The 14,018-nt window shown below is 41.7% G+C and overlaps 1 long non-coding RNA gene across 2 annotated transcripts in view; it reads right to left on the reverse strand.

Moving 5' to 3' along the window:
* Positions 1 to 2,861: 2,861 nt before the first annotated feature.
* LOC121103461 overlaps positions 2,862 to 14,018 on the reverse strand; it is a 13,161-nt gene continuing 2,004 nt past the window's right edge. The window contains exons 2-6 of one of the 2 annotated variants that reach the window (XR_005835683.1): positions 10,982 to 11,068; positions 9,397 to 9,440; positions 8,262 to 8,389; positions 4,294 to 4,430; positions 2,862 to 2,886 (exon numbers count right to left, since the gene is read on the reverse strand). This is a non-coding gene — a long non-coding RNA (uncharacterized LOC121103461). The remainder of the gene's footprint in view (positions 2,887 to 4,293; positions 4,431 to 8,261; positions 8,390 to 9,396; positions 9,441 to 10,981; positions 11,069 to 14,018) is intronic. The other variant, XR_005835685.1, reaches the window with a different exon arrangement.

The raw sequence follows: 14,018 nt of genomic DNA on the forward strand, positions 1-14,018 counted from the left end.
CCCTCACTGCCCTGCCCTCCTTGAGAAGGACAGGTAGCAACAGAGAGGAAGGCACTAGGTAATTAATACCCCCTGGACAGAAGACTTCCAAAGGAGGGGAAGGAAAAGGGCAAGTGTCCAGGCTCTGGGGAACTGGTGTGATACTCTGGATGAGAGAACAGTCGATTTTATCTAGGACTTGGCTAAGAGGGACTGCCTCTGACAAGAGCAGAGTTCTCAAAAAGCAGCATGCCTGAATGGCAAAGATGAAAGGGCAGAAAGCCCAAGTCTGCTCTTTGGCATCCAGATTCCAGAGAAAACTCCAGTCCCCTAGAAAACACTAGTCCAACTTCTCGGAGGCAACAGAATACCTGTTTGGGAATAGGATCCTTTCTGGAACTTCAGAACAAGCAGCTATCCACAGGAACAGAGTGAAAATGCCATGGACCTGCAGACATTTTAAAGAAAAAAAAATACATGGAGAAATAAACACGGAAGAAATATAAAAAGAGGGTCAGAGAAATAATTCTCCAGATGGCTGTGAACTCAGCATTAGAGGTGAGGCCTTTATATATCATATTCAAGAAAAGGCCAATTCCCATGTCATATAAACCGACCAAAGAGAAATAAGAGAGCTTTCAAATTGTCTTTATGAAATCAGAGTAATTAAAAAACCCAAGATAAAGCTAGCTCTAACAAACCACAGACCAAACTCAGTTATACAAACAGACACAAAAGTCTTTAACACTATCACTGTTGAACATGATTCTACAGAGTTCTAGCCAATTACAACAAGGCAAGAAAAACACATCTGAGGCATAAAGAAAGAAAGATCTAAAGCGATCATTCACTTACATGTATCCACTCAGATACTGTGAATCAATGCAAACAAACCATACAATAATTTAATAAGGAAATCACTTATAACAGACTCCCTAAAAATATATCAATTATAAATTTTAAAAAAGGGAAGAGAACTCCCATTATAAAGATAGAAAAGATTTAATGAAAGACAACAGCAACCATGTGAATAAAATTACAAATTATATTATAATAAAAGGCAATAACTGGAGAGATACAATATAATTATGGGAGATGTATGGATCTACTGTGTCAAAGTTCTAAAACCTCCCCCAAATTAATCCATACTATATGGAACTTCAAAGAATATTAACATTGGGGAACTTGGCGATGGTTCTAAAGTTGACCTGCAAGAATTCCATTTGGATCAATATTTTAAAAATTCATATATCAAAAGGCCAACAAATCATACACAACATTTAAAAAATACTTTAACATAATCTCAGGGTAAGAAAGTTCTTTTATAACATGCCTAAAGGCAGAAAGACTATATAAAAATCACAAATAATGGTTTTGTGTATACCATCAAAGCCAAAGAAATAAAACGACAAAAAAGATGCACTTGTAACTTATGACAAAAAGAAAATGGATTCATTTAGGAATTTTAGTCTGAGTTGAACATATATAGTCGAGTATCCAGTACTGGCATGAAAAGTGGCACTTACAAACTAGTAAGGAATGTACGAATTTCTTTGGTGAATGGTATATTGGAAAACTAGCCATCATTCGCTTAGGGAAGAAGGTCATACTATATATAAAAACTGTAAAACTAAAATCAAAATTAGATAAATAAAAGATTATTTTTTATAATTATGGAACAGGGAAGGGCTCTTCTAACCTGACAATAAAATCAGGAGATATAAAGGATAACTTTGACTTAATAAATGTCCTTCTTTATTATGTTAACTTTTCTTCCCAGTAAGCATATATTTGAAGTATGAAGCACCAGTAAGTGAAAACTAAAAGAACTGTAGGGTTAAAAGGTTTGATAGGGAATCAACAATTTTTCTAAGAACATATAAATAGGCAAACCTGATCAGAAAGCAGAGGAAAATCTAGGGAAGAAATTTAAAAAGATTTAAGGAGCAACCTCCCATAAAATTTCCATGAGCAGTGAATTTACCATGTGATAAAAACCTTTCCAGAACACAGAAAAGAGATGGAGGACTTCCTATTCATTAATATGACCATTTAAATGCTCTTAAGAATCCTATCACAAGGTAGATGCCAAATTCTACACCAAAAATTCACTCATTTCTTTTCTCAAGAAATTCAGGACTAGAGTAAACCAATGTGATCTTCATTAAATGTACGTGTAGATTTTTCTAACCAGGGCAACAAAACAGCCCTCGGTCAGCAAGAACATTAAATTTTTTTTAAAAAAATTAACAGGAAAAGCTTAAAAAAAGAATCAGACCCTAACAACTCCTTGCCACAATGGCACAGGAAATTCATTTGAGATCTCAGAGTAAAAAAATAGCCTTGAGAACAGAGTAATCATAAAGACAGACAATATGTATGTCAGTATGAAGAAACTGGCATACTCACATAGTGCTTGTGGCAATATAGATTCTAGAAAGGGCAATTTGGATAACTTATCAAAATTTTAAATGTACATACCCTGTCCTATAAATTCTATTTCCATGAATTTATCCCAGAGATGTAATGACATATGTGCAAAATATATTCATTGAAGCACTGCTGACAATGCACAAAATATGGTACATATTCATATAATGACTATGGAACCTTTTAAAATAATGAGGCAAATTATAAATAAATGGATATGAGATGATCTCTAAGGTAGTTAAGTGCAAAATGGAAGACAACAATGTGTATAGCATTCTAAGAAACTACAAAAAGAGATGCATTTACTTAGACAATTTCTGTAAGGATATATATGAGACTATTAATAATGATTAACAGTGATTGCCTCTGGGGAAGGGAACTGGGGCCCAGGGAGAGAAGGGAAACTTACTTTTTCACTGTATATTCTCCTTTTGTTTTTTGTTTTTATTTTATTTTTTTACCATGAGCATGTATTACCTAGTCAAAAAAATAAATTCAAAGTTAAAACAAAACAATAAACAAAAGCACTAGAGGCCTTAGCGACTGTGCTGCCCACTGAGTGGGCGCACGCAACACTGACACCTTAACCCTGAGGGGGTCTTCTCCCTTCCCTGCCCATCCCACCCTGCTGGAGTCCAATGTCATACCCTAAACCAGATGGCAGTCAATTTAGAAAAACCCCAAAGAATCAACTTTGGAACTTCTGATACTCAAGAATGACATATGGAAATTGCAGCTGTTAAGTTGAATATACTCCTCAGGTCTCCAGCAATTATTAGTACATAAATGCAATGCCATTCCCTATCCTAGTGATTCCACCTCTGAAACCTAACTGATAGACCTATCTGTCCACGTGCACAAAGATACAGTTCTCAAGTGTGTTCACAGAGGCACTGTTTACAACAGCAAAGAACAGGTACAGGGAGGAGAATGCTCAAGCAGAATTCCAACGGCAGGGACCACTGAAAGACCTCGGCAGATGTGAAAATAAAAACAGGTAACAAATTTTCTGCAACACTATAAAAAGCAACCAAAATAAAAACAAACTAGAAGAGGAGGTGGAAAAATATTTTGCAACATAGATGAAAGTTAATATTTGAATGTGAAAAGCTCTTAGAAAGCAGTAAGAGAAAGGTAAGTGTCTCAACATGAAAATAAAAATACACAATTCATAAAATCAGTGATAAGATCAGTCACATCAGAAATCAAAGAGATGTGAAATACTGCAGTGAATATTTTTTTGGCTTATCAAATGGGCAAATATTTCAAAAATAAAAATCAAAATGAAAAACTGATGTTGGTGAGAAGCCAGCTGGTGCAGACATCAGCCATGTTTCTGGATGCCGTTTCAGCATACGGTTTAAAAACATTAAAAATGCCCACTCTTTTTGAACCGCCAAGTCTCCATTTAAGGACAGTCAAGTAAATAAAATATTAGTAAGAAAAAAATAAGAGCTAAACAGTTGGCTGCCCACTACAATTAAGTCCTTATATGTGTATCTGATTTCCAGTTTATAAAAGCTAACACCTGCAGAGCTAAAAAGCTGCTGCAGTAAATGACGGCTTGTAACACCATTTTACACATGGAGCCAAGGGAAGGGACAAGCACATGTCAGAGTATTATGCTGTCAATGTGTTATTGTATAACTGCAGTCCTACCAGAGTCATCAAGCGTCAAACTCAGGAAAAGGAAAGACTGGTCAACGTCCTCCTATAGGGGTACGCGATAGCCGGTGAGCCCTGAGAGATGAGGTTAGGTGCCCTGCTGGCCAAGTGACCCAACCTTTACCCTTGACTCACTCTGTCCTCCATTTGCAATCCAAAGGGCAACTAAGAGTGGGGCCAGATATGCTGAGTTAGTACCTGCCAGGGCCCCATACTCACCTTACCCTCAGGAAGACCCAGATCCCACGTGAACTCGTCCTGTGACAGCGCCTCTGGCCAATCAAAAGCATAACTGCTCTACCCACTTCGCCCCCACTTCCCCAGTCCAGCTTCTGCCTCCATGGCAACAGCCACGCCTACCATTGAAGAAAACAGAAGATACAGGTTTGGAGGTGGCTGAGATGAAAGCATCAAAAAGGAGTTGGCTAAAGGTTTGCCTGATACGATCACATGAAATGTTGAGGCTGAGGGGGGAACCCTCCAAGGACAGCCCAGAAAGGCCAACAATAACAATTTACCCATTTTATGAGAGATATGCTTGAAGATGCATGAACCCAGTAGAAACGAGAGTGCCCGCACTTATACCCAAAGTCCCTGAGGGCAAGGCCTCTGTTGCCTTTTCCATCATTGTATTTTATCTTGACAGGACTGGCACAGAGAAATTGTTCAATAAATATTTGTTTGCACTTAAATGCAAAAATGTTTAATAAATCCAATCTAGAAAAGTCTAAATAATCCGTGACAATGAAAGCCTATTCCAGGAAAACAAGGAAGATACCCCAATTCCAGTGGACTGTTCTATATGATCAACTAAAGGGGGAAGGGAGGGGACCCCGTGAGCATTGTCATACGTTTAAAAGCATTTGCAAACTTCAGTAGGCTCTCCTCATATATTCTTAGCAAAAGTAAAACCAGGAGACCATTTAAGAATAAAGATTTATCTCAAATAAATGCAAGGAAGCACATTAAACACTGAAACTATTCCAACTAAAGGTGGGGACAAGGAAGGGAGGTCCTCCACCACAACTACCATTCAACACTATTCTGGAAAAAAACCTAGCAAACACAACTGAAGAAAGAAAAAATAAAAGGCATCATGTGGAAAAAGCATTACTTTGAGCTGAAAAACCTTGTGAATAAATACAAGAAAAGAATCCCACTAATAACAAAATAAATTCCCATAAATTCAACAAAGTATTTGCAACTCCAAACAAAAATTTTTAAATGTACAGGGGAACATAAAACAAGTCCTAAATAAATGAAAACATATGTTTTCAGATGGGAATGTGGAAATTGTTGTCAATCCTTCTCTGAACATAAATTAAAATTCATTAACAGGGTGGGGAGCTTCGACAAAATGAGAATCCAGTTCCTCTAGATGAATAAGTGTACAAAAATAACAGGAGAATTTTGAATAAGGTATATGTGTGGTGGGAGCAGGGGGGTGTCTGTAAAATGACCCAAACATATGAAAACATGAAGTATTCTTTCCAACACAATGATGCGAGTGTTAGAACAAATAACACTAACAGAGCTAACGCAGTCCAAAAACTGACTTGCATGGAAGTAGTAATATACATGTGGGATTTAGTTTATAACAAAGAAAGGTCTTTCAGTCAGGAAAGCATTAACTCTTTAAATACAAACTATGAACTTTCTGGGGACTAAGTAATAAAGTAATTTTAACAAAAGTGATAAGAGGAGATGGCCAACACTTTAATTTCTGCCGGTTATTCAAGTACGCTTTCCAAGAAGGTTGGAGATAGCCTTTGACATTACGAAAGAATAATAAAACCAGTGTTGGTGTCTGGCCTCCTGACAAGAAATTCTGTATTTCAACACATCACTGGAAAGCTAAGTCCACTAAGGCCAGTAACAAACATACTTTGTTCACACCAAAATAAATCAGCGCACTCAAAACACAGCATTCCTCCAAAATTTAAACAGACAAAATCTTTAGTAGAATGTTACGTAGCCATTAAGCCATGTTTTCAAAAAGTTTTATCATTTTATTTTCTGATTACAAACATAGAAGACAGTAGAATGTTCAATTATAGAGTATTTAATGTAGAAACTACAAGCCATACACATTGATCAAATTTGTTGCTGTACTAAAACTTCTAACATCCAGGTACGGAGTAGCAGCTTTACCCAAATGAGATCACATTAGGAGCTCTGCATGAGTGTGCTTTTTATTTTTATTTTTTTGTGTAAACTTTCCGCCCAACGTGGGGCTCGAACTCACAACCTCAAGATCAAAAGTTGCATGCTCTGCCCACTGAGCCGGCCAGGTGCCCCTTGTGTGTGCACTGTAAAACCTAGTAATTCATGATGGTTATCTTTCTATACTAGTACACACAGATCTACATCATTCTTTCTAAAGGCCACATAGTATTACATTCTACAGACACACTGGTTTATTTAAACTTGAGAGAAACCACTAATGTAAAAAAAAAAACTTTTGAAGCATTAAATTAAGGTATAAAATTGTACAGCACACGTGGCATTTATATGTATGTAAAAAAAAACAATAAAATGTTCACATAAAGGAATATAATGCAGTTCTTAGAAAGCAATGCTATAGATGGAAATGTATTTATATGGAAATTCTTTTAGACACCATTAAACAGCTACAAAGCAGTACGTGTACACACACAAGAAACACACCCATGTAAATGGAGACTGAAAACGTGGTGGACACATTCTATGAGCTCTCCAGATGGTATATCACATGCTCCCCCCCAACCATTGTTTCACATCCTACAAACTGCACTCTTGTAGCTTGAGTTTGAAATGTTAATGAACTGGGTATGATCTCACGTGTTAAAATAAAAACACACACTAAAATAAACTACATAGATATTTAAACATGTGGAAGCATGTATAAACTAAATCAGAAAAAAACTTCCACATTAAAACTTGTATAAAGACTTCATAAACTGGGGAAAATTTTTAAAAATGTAATAAAAGATACTTCCATTTCTTTTGGTATTTTAGTTCAAATGTTATCCTAAGTTCGTAATTGAAAAAAAAATTTGAATATAAAATTTGGAAGTAAATTCAATTGCTGTTTGTCTTGCCTTTTCCTTTCTGCTTATTACCGCTTATCAGCACTCCCTCTGCTGTGGTGGTCCTCAGGACATGGCCCCTGCTTACTCTGACACTTCATTTTCCCCCTCAGGCCACCTCATATTGCTCTCATGGAGTCCTCCACTATCTGTACACCCTCCTCAAGCCCATGCACCACTTGATAGCACTCCACACGCAGGCCCTCCCCTCTGTCCTACAGTGCAAACTGAATTCTAGCCACATGGCACACCCATCACCTTTTCTGACTTGGAGGTGGACCCTCACACAGCCCTAATTACTGAAGCCTATGCATTTCCCTCTGCTCTCTGTGGAGTAGTAGGTGGGTTAAGTAGTAGCCAAGGGCAGGATCTTAAAAGGTCTGAACACATTTGGCAGACACAGGGAAAGGTGCAGACACAAAGGGATCGGCCTGACTCTGGTCCTAGGGGCCAAGGGAGGGANNNAGAGGAGACAAATGATGGAAACTAGTCTCACTCTCCACCCTGGGTGGAAGGGCTTACAGATTTCTTGCTGTTCTTTAACCTCCAAATATCTGTTCTTACACACACTGGACATCTAACCATGAAATGTTACATGTGTTATAAGCATTTTACGTGGAGTAAATTTCAGATATGAGCTTGACCACCTAAAACCACAGGGCAGTGATGCTATTAGAACAGTGTCGCCATTGTGGTTTATACCGCAGTTTTAGTGCTATTCTTTAAATGTTTTAAAGCACTTTACTTCTCCACTTCATGAATAGAAAACAAAAATATGCGTCTCACAATTAACAAAACTGAAATAAAGATGGAATTCATCAGGCATCCCTGCTATAAGCATGGTGTCTTTGGCCTCAATCAAAGGATCAATAGGTCAAGTGTTCAACTGAACTGGGAAAAACTCAATTAAAGAACACATATCAGAGGCTTGGAAACGTGAGTGGACGTGTAAGGAGAGATAAAGAAATCCTATGACCCCACTGTTTGACCTCAGGCTCCCCATATCCCATCAGTTGAGATAGAAGCTCCATGAGAGTTCTTCAACCCCATCTCTACTTACTTACTTTGGTCCCTCATCACGGTGCACCTAGATTCAGCCCCCTCACTCATTCTACCTACCTCATCCGAGGGGGCTGGAATTGAGAACTTTAAAGTCAGGAAGCGAGGAAGTTACTTTCTTCGTTTCTCAGGGACAGCATGGTGTGCGGTCTCCTCTCTTCTCGTTTGCTCCATTCTCCTGCCTCTTTCTGCAGACCGACATTCTCTACTTCAGCATGCACATGGGTAAATGCTGCCCCCGTCCCAGTCCTACCTCACCACCCGGTGAAGTACCCAGTGCCAACAGACTAAACAACCCAAGCTCTCCGAATCTGCAAGTGCACGCCATGGCTCAAGTTCTTCTGGGTGGTGGTTCTCAAACTTGGGGGTGCCAAAAGCCATCTGAGGTACGTATGAATATGTACCTGCCTTTCCATGTGTGATGACTTAGGAGGTATGTGAATCTCTAGGAAAGAGGCATTTGAATAAGCACTCCAGGAGCTATTCTTTGAGAACCACTGCTCTAGGCTTAGGTGTCCGGTCTTGTCCAATTGACCACGAACAGGAGCATACGGACAACAGGGGGCTGTCAGGGGACCAATTTTATATGGGAATGTCAGCAAAGAGTAAATGACCACTCTCCCTACCACACTGGCCGCGATCTCCACCCTCTGGTCTTTTACATGGCTCCTCTCAGGTAATCTCCACATCACCCTGGGTTTACCTCTCTCACATAAGCTCAGCACTTACCACACTGCAGCACAATTTCCTTGTTGTTGATTCTTGTGGGGTTTCCCCAAAAATTTCAAAAGAGAGGAAATAGTATCTAAGAGTTTAGTTTAATGATCAGATTCCAAATAGTTCAAGATGAATAAAGCTACTTTAAAGAGAATGTCTTCTGAGCCAGTATGACTTATCTAACCATATTTTAATGTCAATAATTAGCTAATCAGATTTTTTCCCCCCAAAAAAACGAAGGACATGGAAAGGCAAGCCACAAAGCATGGTTCATTTAACCATGTACAGGAAAGGGCTATTCTGGTCAGACCTAATTTGAATGGAAATTGGGGAGGAAGGGGACTGTAGACAGGGGGCTTCTGGTGTCCTAGTAAGCCTACCAAGAGCTTCACTGCAACCAGATGGCGACACCAGGCTACCTTACAGGCCAGTGCTATTAAACCTTGTCCGCATCCTCTCATTTTGATTCCATACTCACCAAGCAACCTTCTCATTATGGTTTCGTTTCCCATGTAGGTCTGCCTACAGGGAGAGAATTTGCTGATCATACATACTTTTGAGTATTTGGGTCCCTGCTGTAGTTATCTCCCACCAAAATTGAGAAAATAGGAACATTATACATTAGTCACACTATCTTTCGATATAAACTAATACGTCAGTAGGGTTTCTATAAGTCTCCTGAGCTTCAGTCATGTGTACCTACTAACGTAAGTCCTTAGCTGAAATAAGGTTTCTAAGTGTCCACAGGCTTCAGCACCAGACACTGGATACCTGGAGCATTCACTGAGGCCAGGAATAAACCAATTCATTCCCAGGGATCCACCTGGGACAGCACATGAGCCTTTCTCTGGATGATAATACACCATCAGCATAGCCACCTATCTTGGTAAGCATGTTTTCTTACTCTCCATTTAACTAGAGTTCTCATTCAGCAGATATCGAGGCCAATGATTATGTTACCCACTTCCAGAGACACAAAGTCTAACAAGGTCCTGTCCCAGACTGGACATAGTGTCTGTGTTTGCTGATGGAATGAACAACTTTTGCTATTTTTCCCACTTCCCCACATAATGTGACCCACTGCACTTTATCTGAAAAAGTCAGCAAGCCATGAAAGAAGAGTACAGGCCCTACTGAGTCTCTTAGTACCTCTCTCAAATCCATCCACTTCACTTACCCCTCTGCTCTGACCCAAATCCAAGCCATCATCTCTCACCCAGACCGAGGTCGTCTCCCTGCAACCAGTTTCCACCCTCCCCTTCTGAACCCCACAACCAGATGGTGTGTTTAAAACACAAATCTGATTCCCATCTTACTTTCATGGTTAAAACACATCAAAGGTTTCCCACTATGCTTCATATCAAGCCCATATACTTACCACTGACTGCAAGGCCTTTCACAATACAGTTCCAATTGACCTTTAAAATCCCCACCATGCTCAAATGCCACTCAATTCTTTCCTTTGCTCCGGGTATCAAAGACTTTTGGCTCTTATCTCTGGATCCTTCAGNAATGCCCCTGTCCCCTCTGCTTAAGATTACTCTTTCCAAAACACACTACCATCCTCCTTTCTTGAGGACTCAGCCTTAATCTCAATGACCTTCTCAGGAAGGCCCTATGTTGACTTTTTCAGGTTAACTGTTGTTCATAGTGAATGTTCTCTCTCAAAAACATGGATGATACAATTATTTTTTCAACGTTTTTCATTACCCAATAGACTATGAGCTCCAGGAAAATACTTCCTTTCCCACTCAGGGCCATGAATGATAGATGAACCAATGAATCTCTCTCATGCTTCTTTAATCACCCAACAAGAGAGAAAGAGTAGGCCTGAAGGTGCAGCTGAGTGTTGGAAAAAGAAGTAGGAAACTGAAAGGGAAAGCATGAGGCCAAGGAGAATTTCAGCGAACACACAATTCACCGGAAGAGTCTGAGTTTTCAGAGCACTAATAGCACTTGCATGGCTATATGGAACACAGATGCAGTAGGAAAGTGTCAGGATGAGGAAGAATGTGTTCACTGCAAGGATAAGTGTGGCACTGTGAGAAGGGAATTCAGCTCACCTGGACCTGGCCACCTAGTGTTTGGATCTAGTCCCTCTTCCTCTTGTCAGCTGTCTCTGAGAAAGGTAGAAGCTCGAGAAGGCGAAGCTGGGGAAGGAAAAGAAAACATGAGACATCAAATTTACTTTGTATATACATTCCTCGGGCTGAAAATGACTGCATAACAGGTGCATCTCCACTTCCTCTAGTGACAGAGGTCAAACCAGACCAGGAAGAAGAGCTCTCCCTCCCAGGATGGAAGGGCCCATGGGCATTGCTCCCTGAGGCACATGTTATATCTTGGATTGTAATCACAGCCTTTTCCCAATGAGGTTATGCCAATGGGTGTGCAAGTCAATTTCTGAGTATATCAGAACACTTTCTTTTTTTTTTTTTTTTAAGACTTTTTATTTATTTATTCGACAGAGATAGAGACAGCCAGCGAGAGAGGGAACACAAGCAGGGGGAGTGGGAGAGGAAGAAGCAGGCTCATAGCAGAGGAGCCTGATGTGGGGCTCGATCCCACAATGCCGGGATCACGCCCTGAGCGGAAGGCAGACGCTTAACCGCTGTGCCACCCAGGTGCCCCTCAGAACGCTTTCTAACAAGCAGAGCAAAATATAAAGACACGGGGCTCTGGATTAAGAAATCAATTCAAGAATCCAACTTCCCACTTACTAGCTATGTGACATTGGCCGTCCCTCTAAAAGCAAAGGATGCATTTTACAAGCAAAAATTGGGAGGAAAAAATAGCTAAAGTAGTACTATTATTTACTAATTACAGGCTCCATATAGTGCTTAACATCTTACTTTTATTGTCTCTGTCACTCCTCACCACAACACTTAATTTTCTAGTTCCCGCTTTACAGAAAAGCAGATGCTCAGCGTACTCAATCTCAGACCTCATGGCAGACAATTATAGACCATCGTAATGTCATTTTGAAAAACAGAACATCTGCTGACATTTTCCATGAGGACCACATGGAGTAGCAACAATATGTACCCCTTAGAAAAGTGAATTAAAACTCCAGTTTTACCATTTAGCCAGTGATGCAGGGCCAGAAATTTAGCTGTACTATAAATTTAAGTAATATGAAAAGATTAACTTATACTTGGACCTTAGTACTACTATCATTAGGTAGTAACATCATTCCTTAACCTTATATAACTTTTTAGAGATTATCAATATGCTCCCAGTGGATAATACCTCCTATTTCAAGTCCCACTGTGCCTCAGAGTATGCAATTAGAAGCACCTGGGGGAAGTACCTTCCCAATTATAGCTCTACTCTATATTAAAACATGTTCACGGGTGGATGTACATACTTAATTTTCTCTCACCACCTGGTTGGGAAGGAAGGATACAACGTGTTACCTTCTCTACTACCTCAAAAGAAAAAAAAAAAGTAGGAACTTACAAGCTCCTTTGTTGGAGCTAGGTTTAGAAGTACCTCCCTGGAGTCCAGAATATACTTAAAAGAAACATGGTGAAAGCTAATTCAGTGTTGGAAGCATCGCTGTCCTCCAGAGGACGCTGTGACGGTGCCACAAGGAGCTCTGCGCACGCGCAGCCCCACCTCCCGTCTCCAAGCAGGAAGCCCCGCCCCTCCAGCTCTCCCACTCCCTCCGCCCAAAACCACGCCCCAACTTGCCTTGAGAGCCTCCTCTCCATAATCTCCCGTACCACGTTCTAACGGTCTGCAGCTCTGAATTATCTAGTTTAAAGGCTTTTAGACCTTTTTCTTTGCATAAAGTCGGCTGCTCTCAGAGCCTCCAAACCCCAAACTTCATGTCCACAGCCTGCCTCCTTCGTCTTCTTATTTGAAATTCTGCTTTGACCAAGCCTATTAAAATATCTAAATCTGAACCCGTTTTTCAGACTGACCCTGAGACCTGTACAGGTGAGCCCTGCCCCCACATTCCCCTGAGAGTTGGCTTTGGTATCCTTCCAAGGAAACTCTGTGCCTGCTGCCATGCTGCGTGGCCACGGCGGCATTCTGGGCCTGCCAAACTGGCGCCCACACAGCAAACCTCAGGCTCCTCTTGGCCAGCAAAGGTGGGCAGGGCTCCACAGGTACCCTCAGTCACTCGACATGTCAACGCCACCCTCAGGCCGACCCTGTAACTCCATGGTCATTCATGATGGCGCCAGCGCAGTAAGCTTCGGCAGCCACCTACTGGCCAGCATGGCACAAGGAAAGGCAGGAATCTGCAGTCCCATCAATCAGAAGACAGCCCCTCCTTCGCAACTGCCCCCTGTAGTTCTGCCAGTCACTCAAGATGGCGCCTGCGCAGTAAGCCTTGGCAGCCACGGCCTGGCCAACAAACACACCGCTAGGGTGGGTATGGGTCTGCAGACCCCATCTGTCATTCAGGACAAGGCAGCCCCTCCCTCAGGGCCACCCTCCCCCGTAGCTCTGGCATCATTCAAGATGGTGCCTGTGCAAGAAGCCTCAGGGAGCCACCCCAGGCCAACATACCTAGCCACCCAAAGGGTAGGAGTCTACAGTCTCCTGTTAGTCATTCAAAATACGAAAACCCTCCCTTGGGTGTGCTCCCGGCAATAAAATCACTGATGGTGACTTCTGCGCAATAAGCTTTAACTGTCACCTGTCGATCAACATAATGCTCAAGTGGGTGGGACTCCACAGCCCCTCCCATTGGGTCCGCCCCCCAAGGCCAGCCCCACTGTCACTCAAGATGGCGCCTGCACAGTAAGTCTCGGCTGCCACCTGTCGGCCAACAGTGCTAGAGTGGGCTGAGCTCTGCAGGCCCTCCCCTTGGGTCTGCCCCCACCCCGTGGCCAGCCCCAATGTCACTCAAGGTGGCACCTGCGCAGTAAGTCTCGGCTGCTACCTGTCAGCCAACAAACAGAACTAGAGTAGACTGAGTTCTGCAGCCCCTCCCCTTAGATCCGCCCCACCCCTCCGCGGCCAGCCCCACCGTCACTCAAGATGGCGCCTGCGCAGGAACTCTCGGCTGCCACCTGTCTGCCAACAAACAGTGCTAGAGTGGGCCGAACTCTGCAGCCCCTCCTCTTGGGCCCGCCCCCCCCCCCC

Source organism: Ursus maritimus, unplaced genomic scaffold (genome assembly GCF_017311325.1).
Source record: "Ursus maritimus isolate PB19 unplaced genomic scaffold, ASM1731132v1 scaffold_19, whole genome shotgun sequence".
Taxonomy (NCBI): Eukaryota; Metazoa; Chordata; class Mammalia; order Carnivora; family Ursidae; genus Ursus; species Ursus maritimus.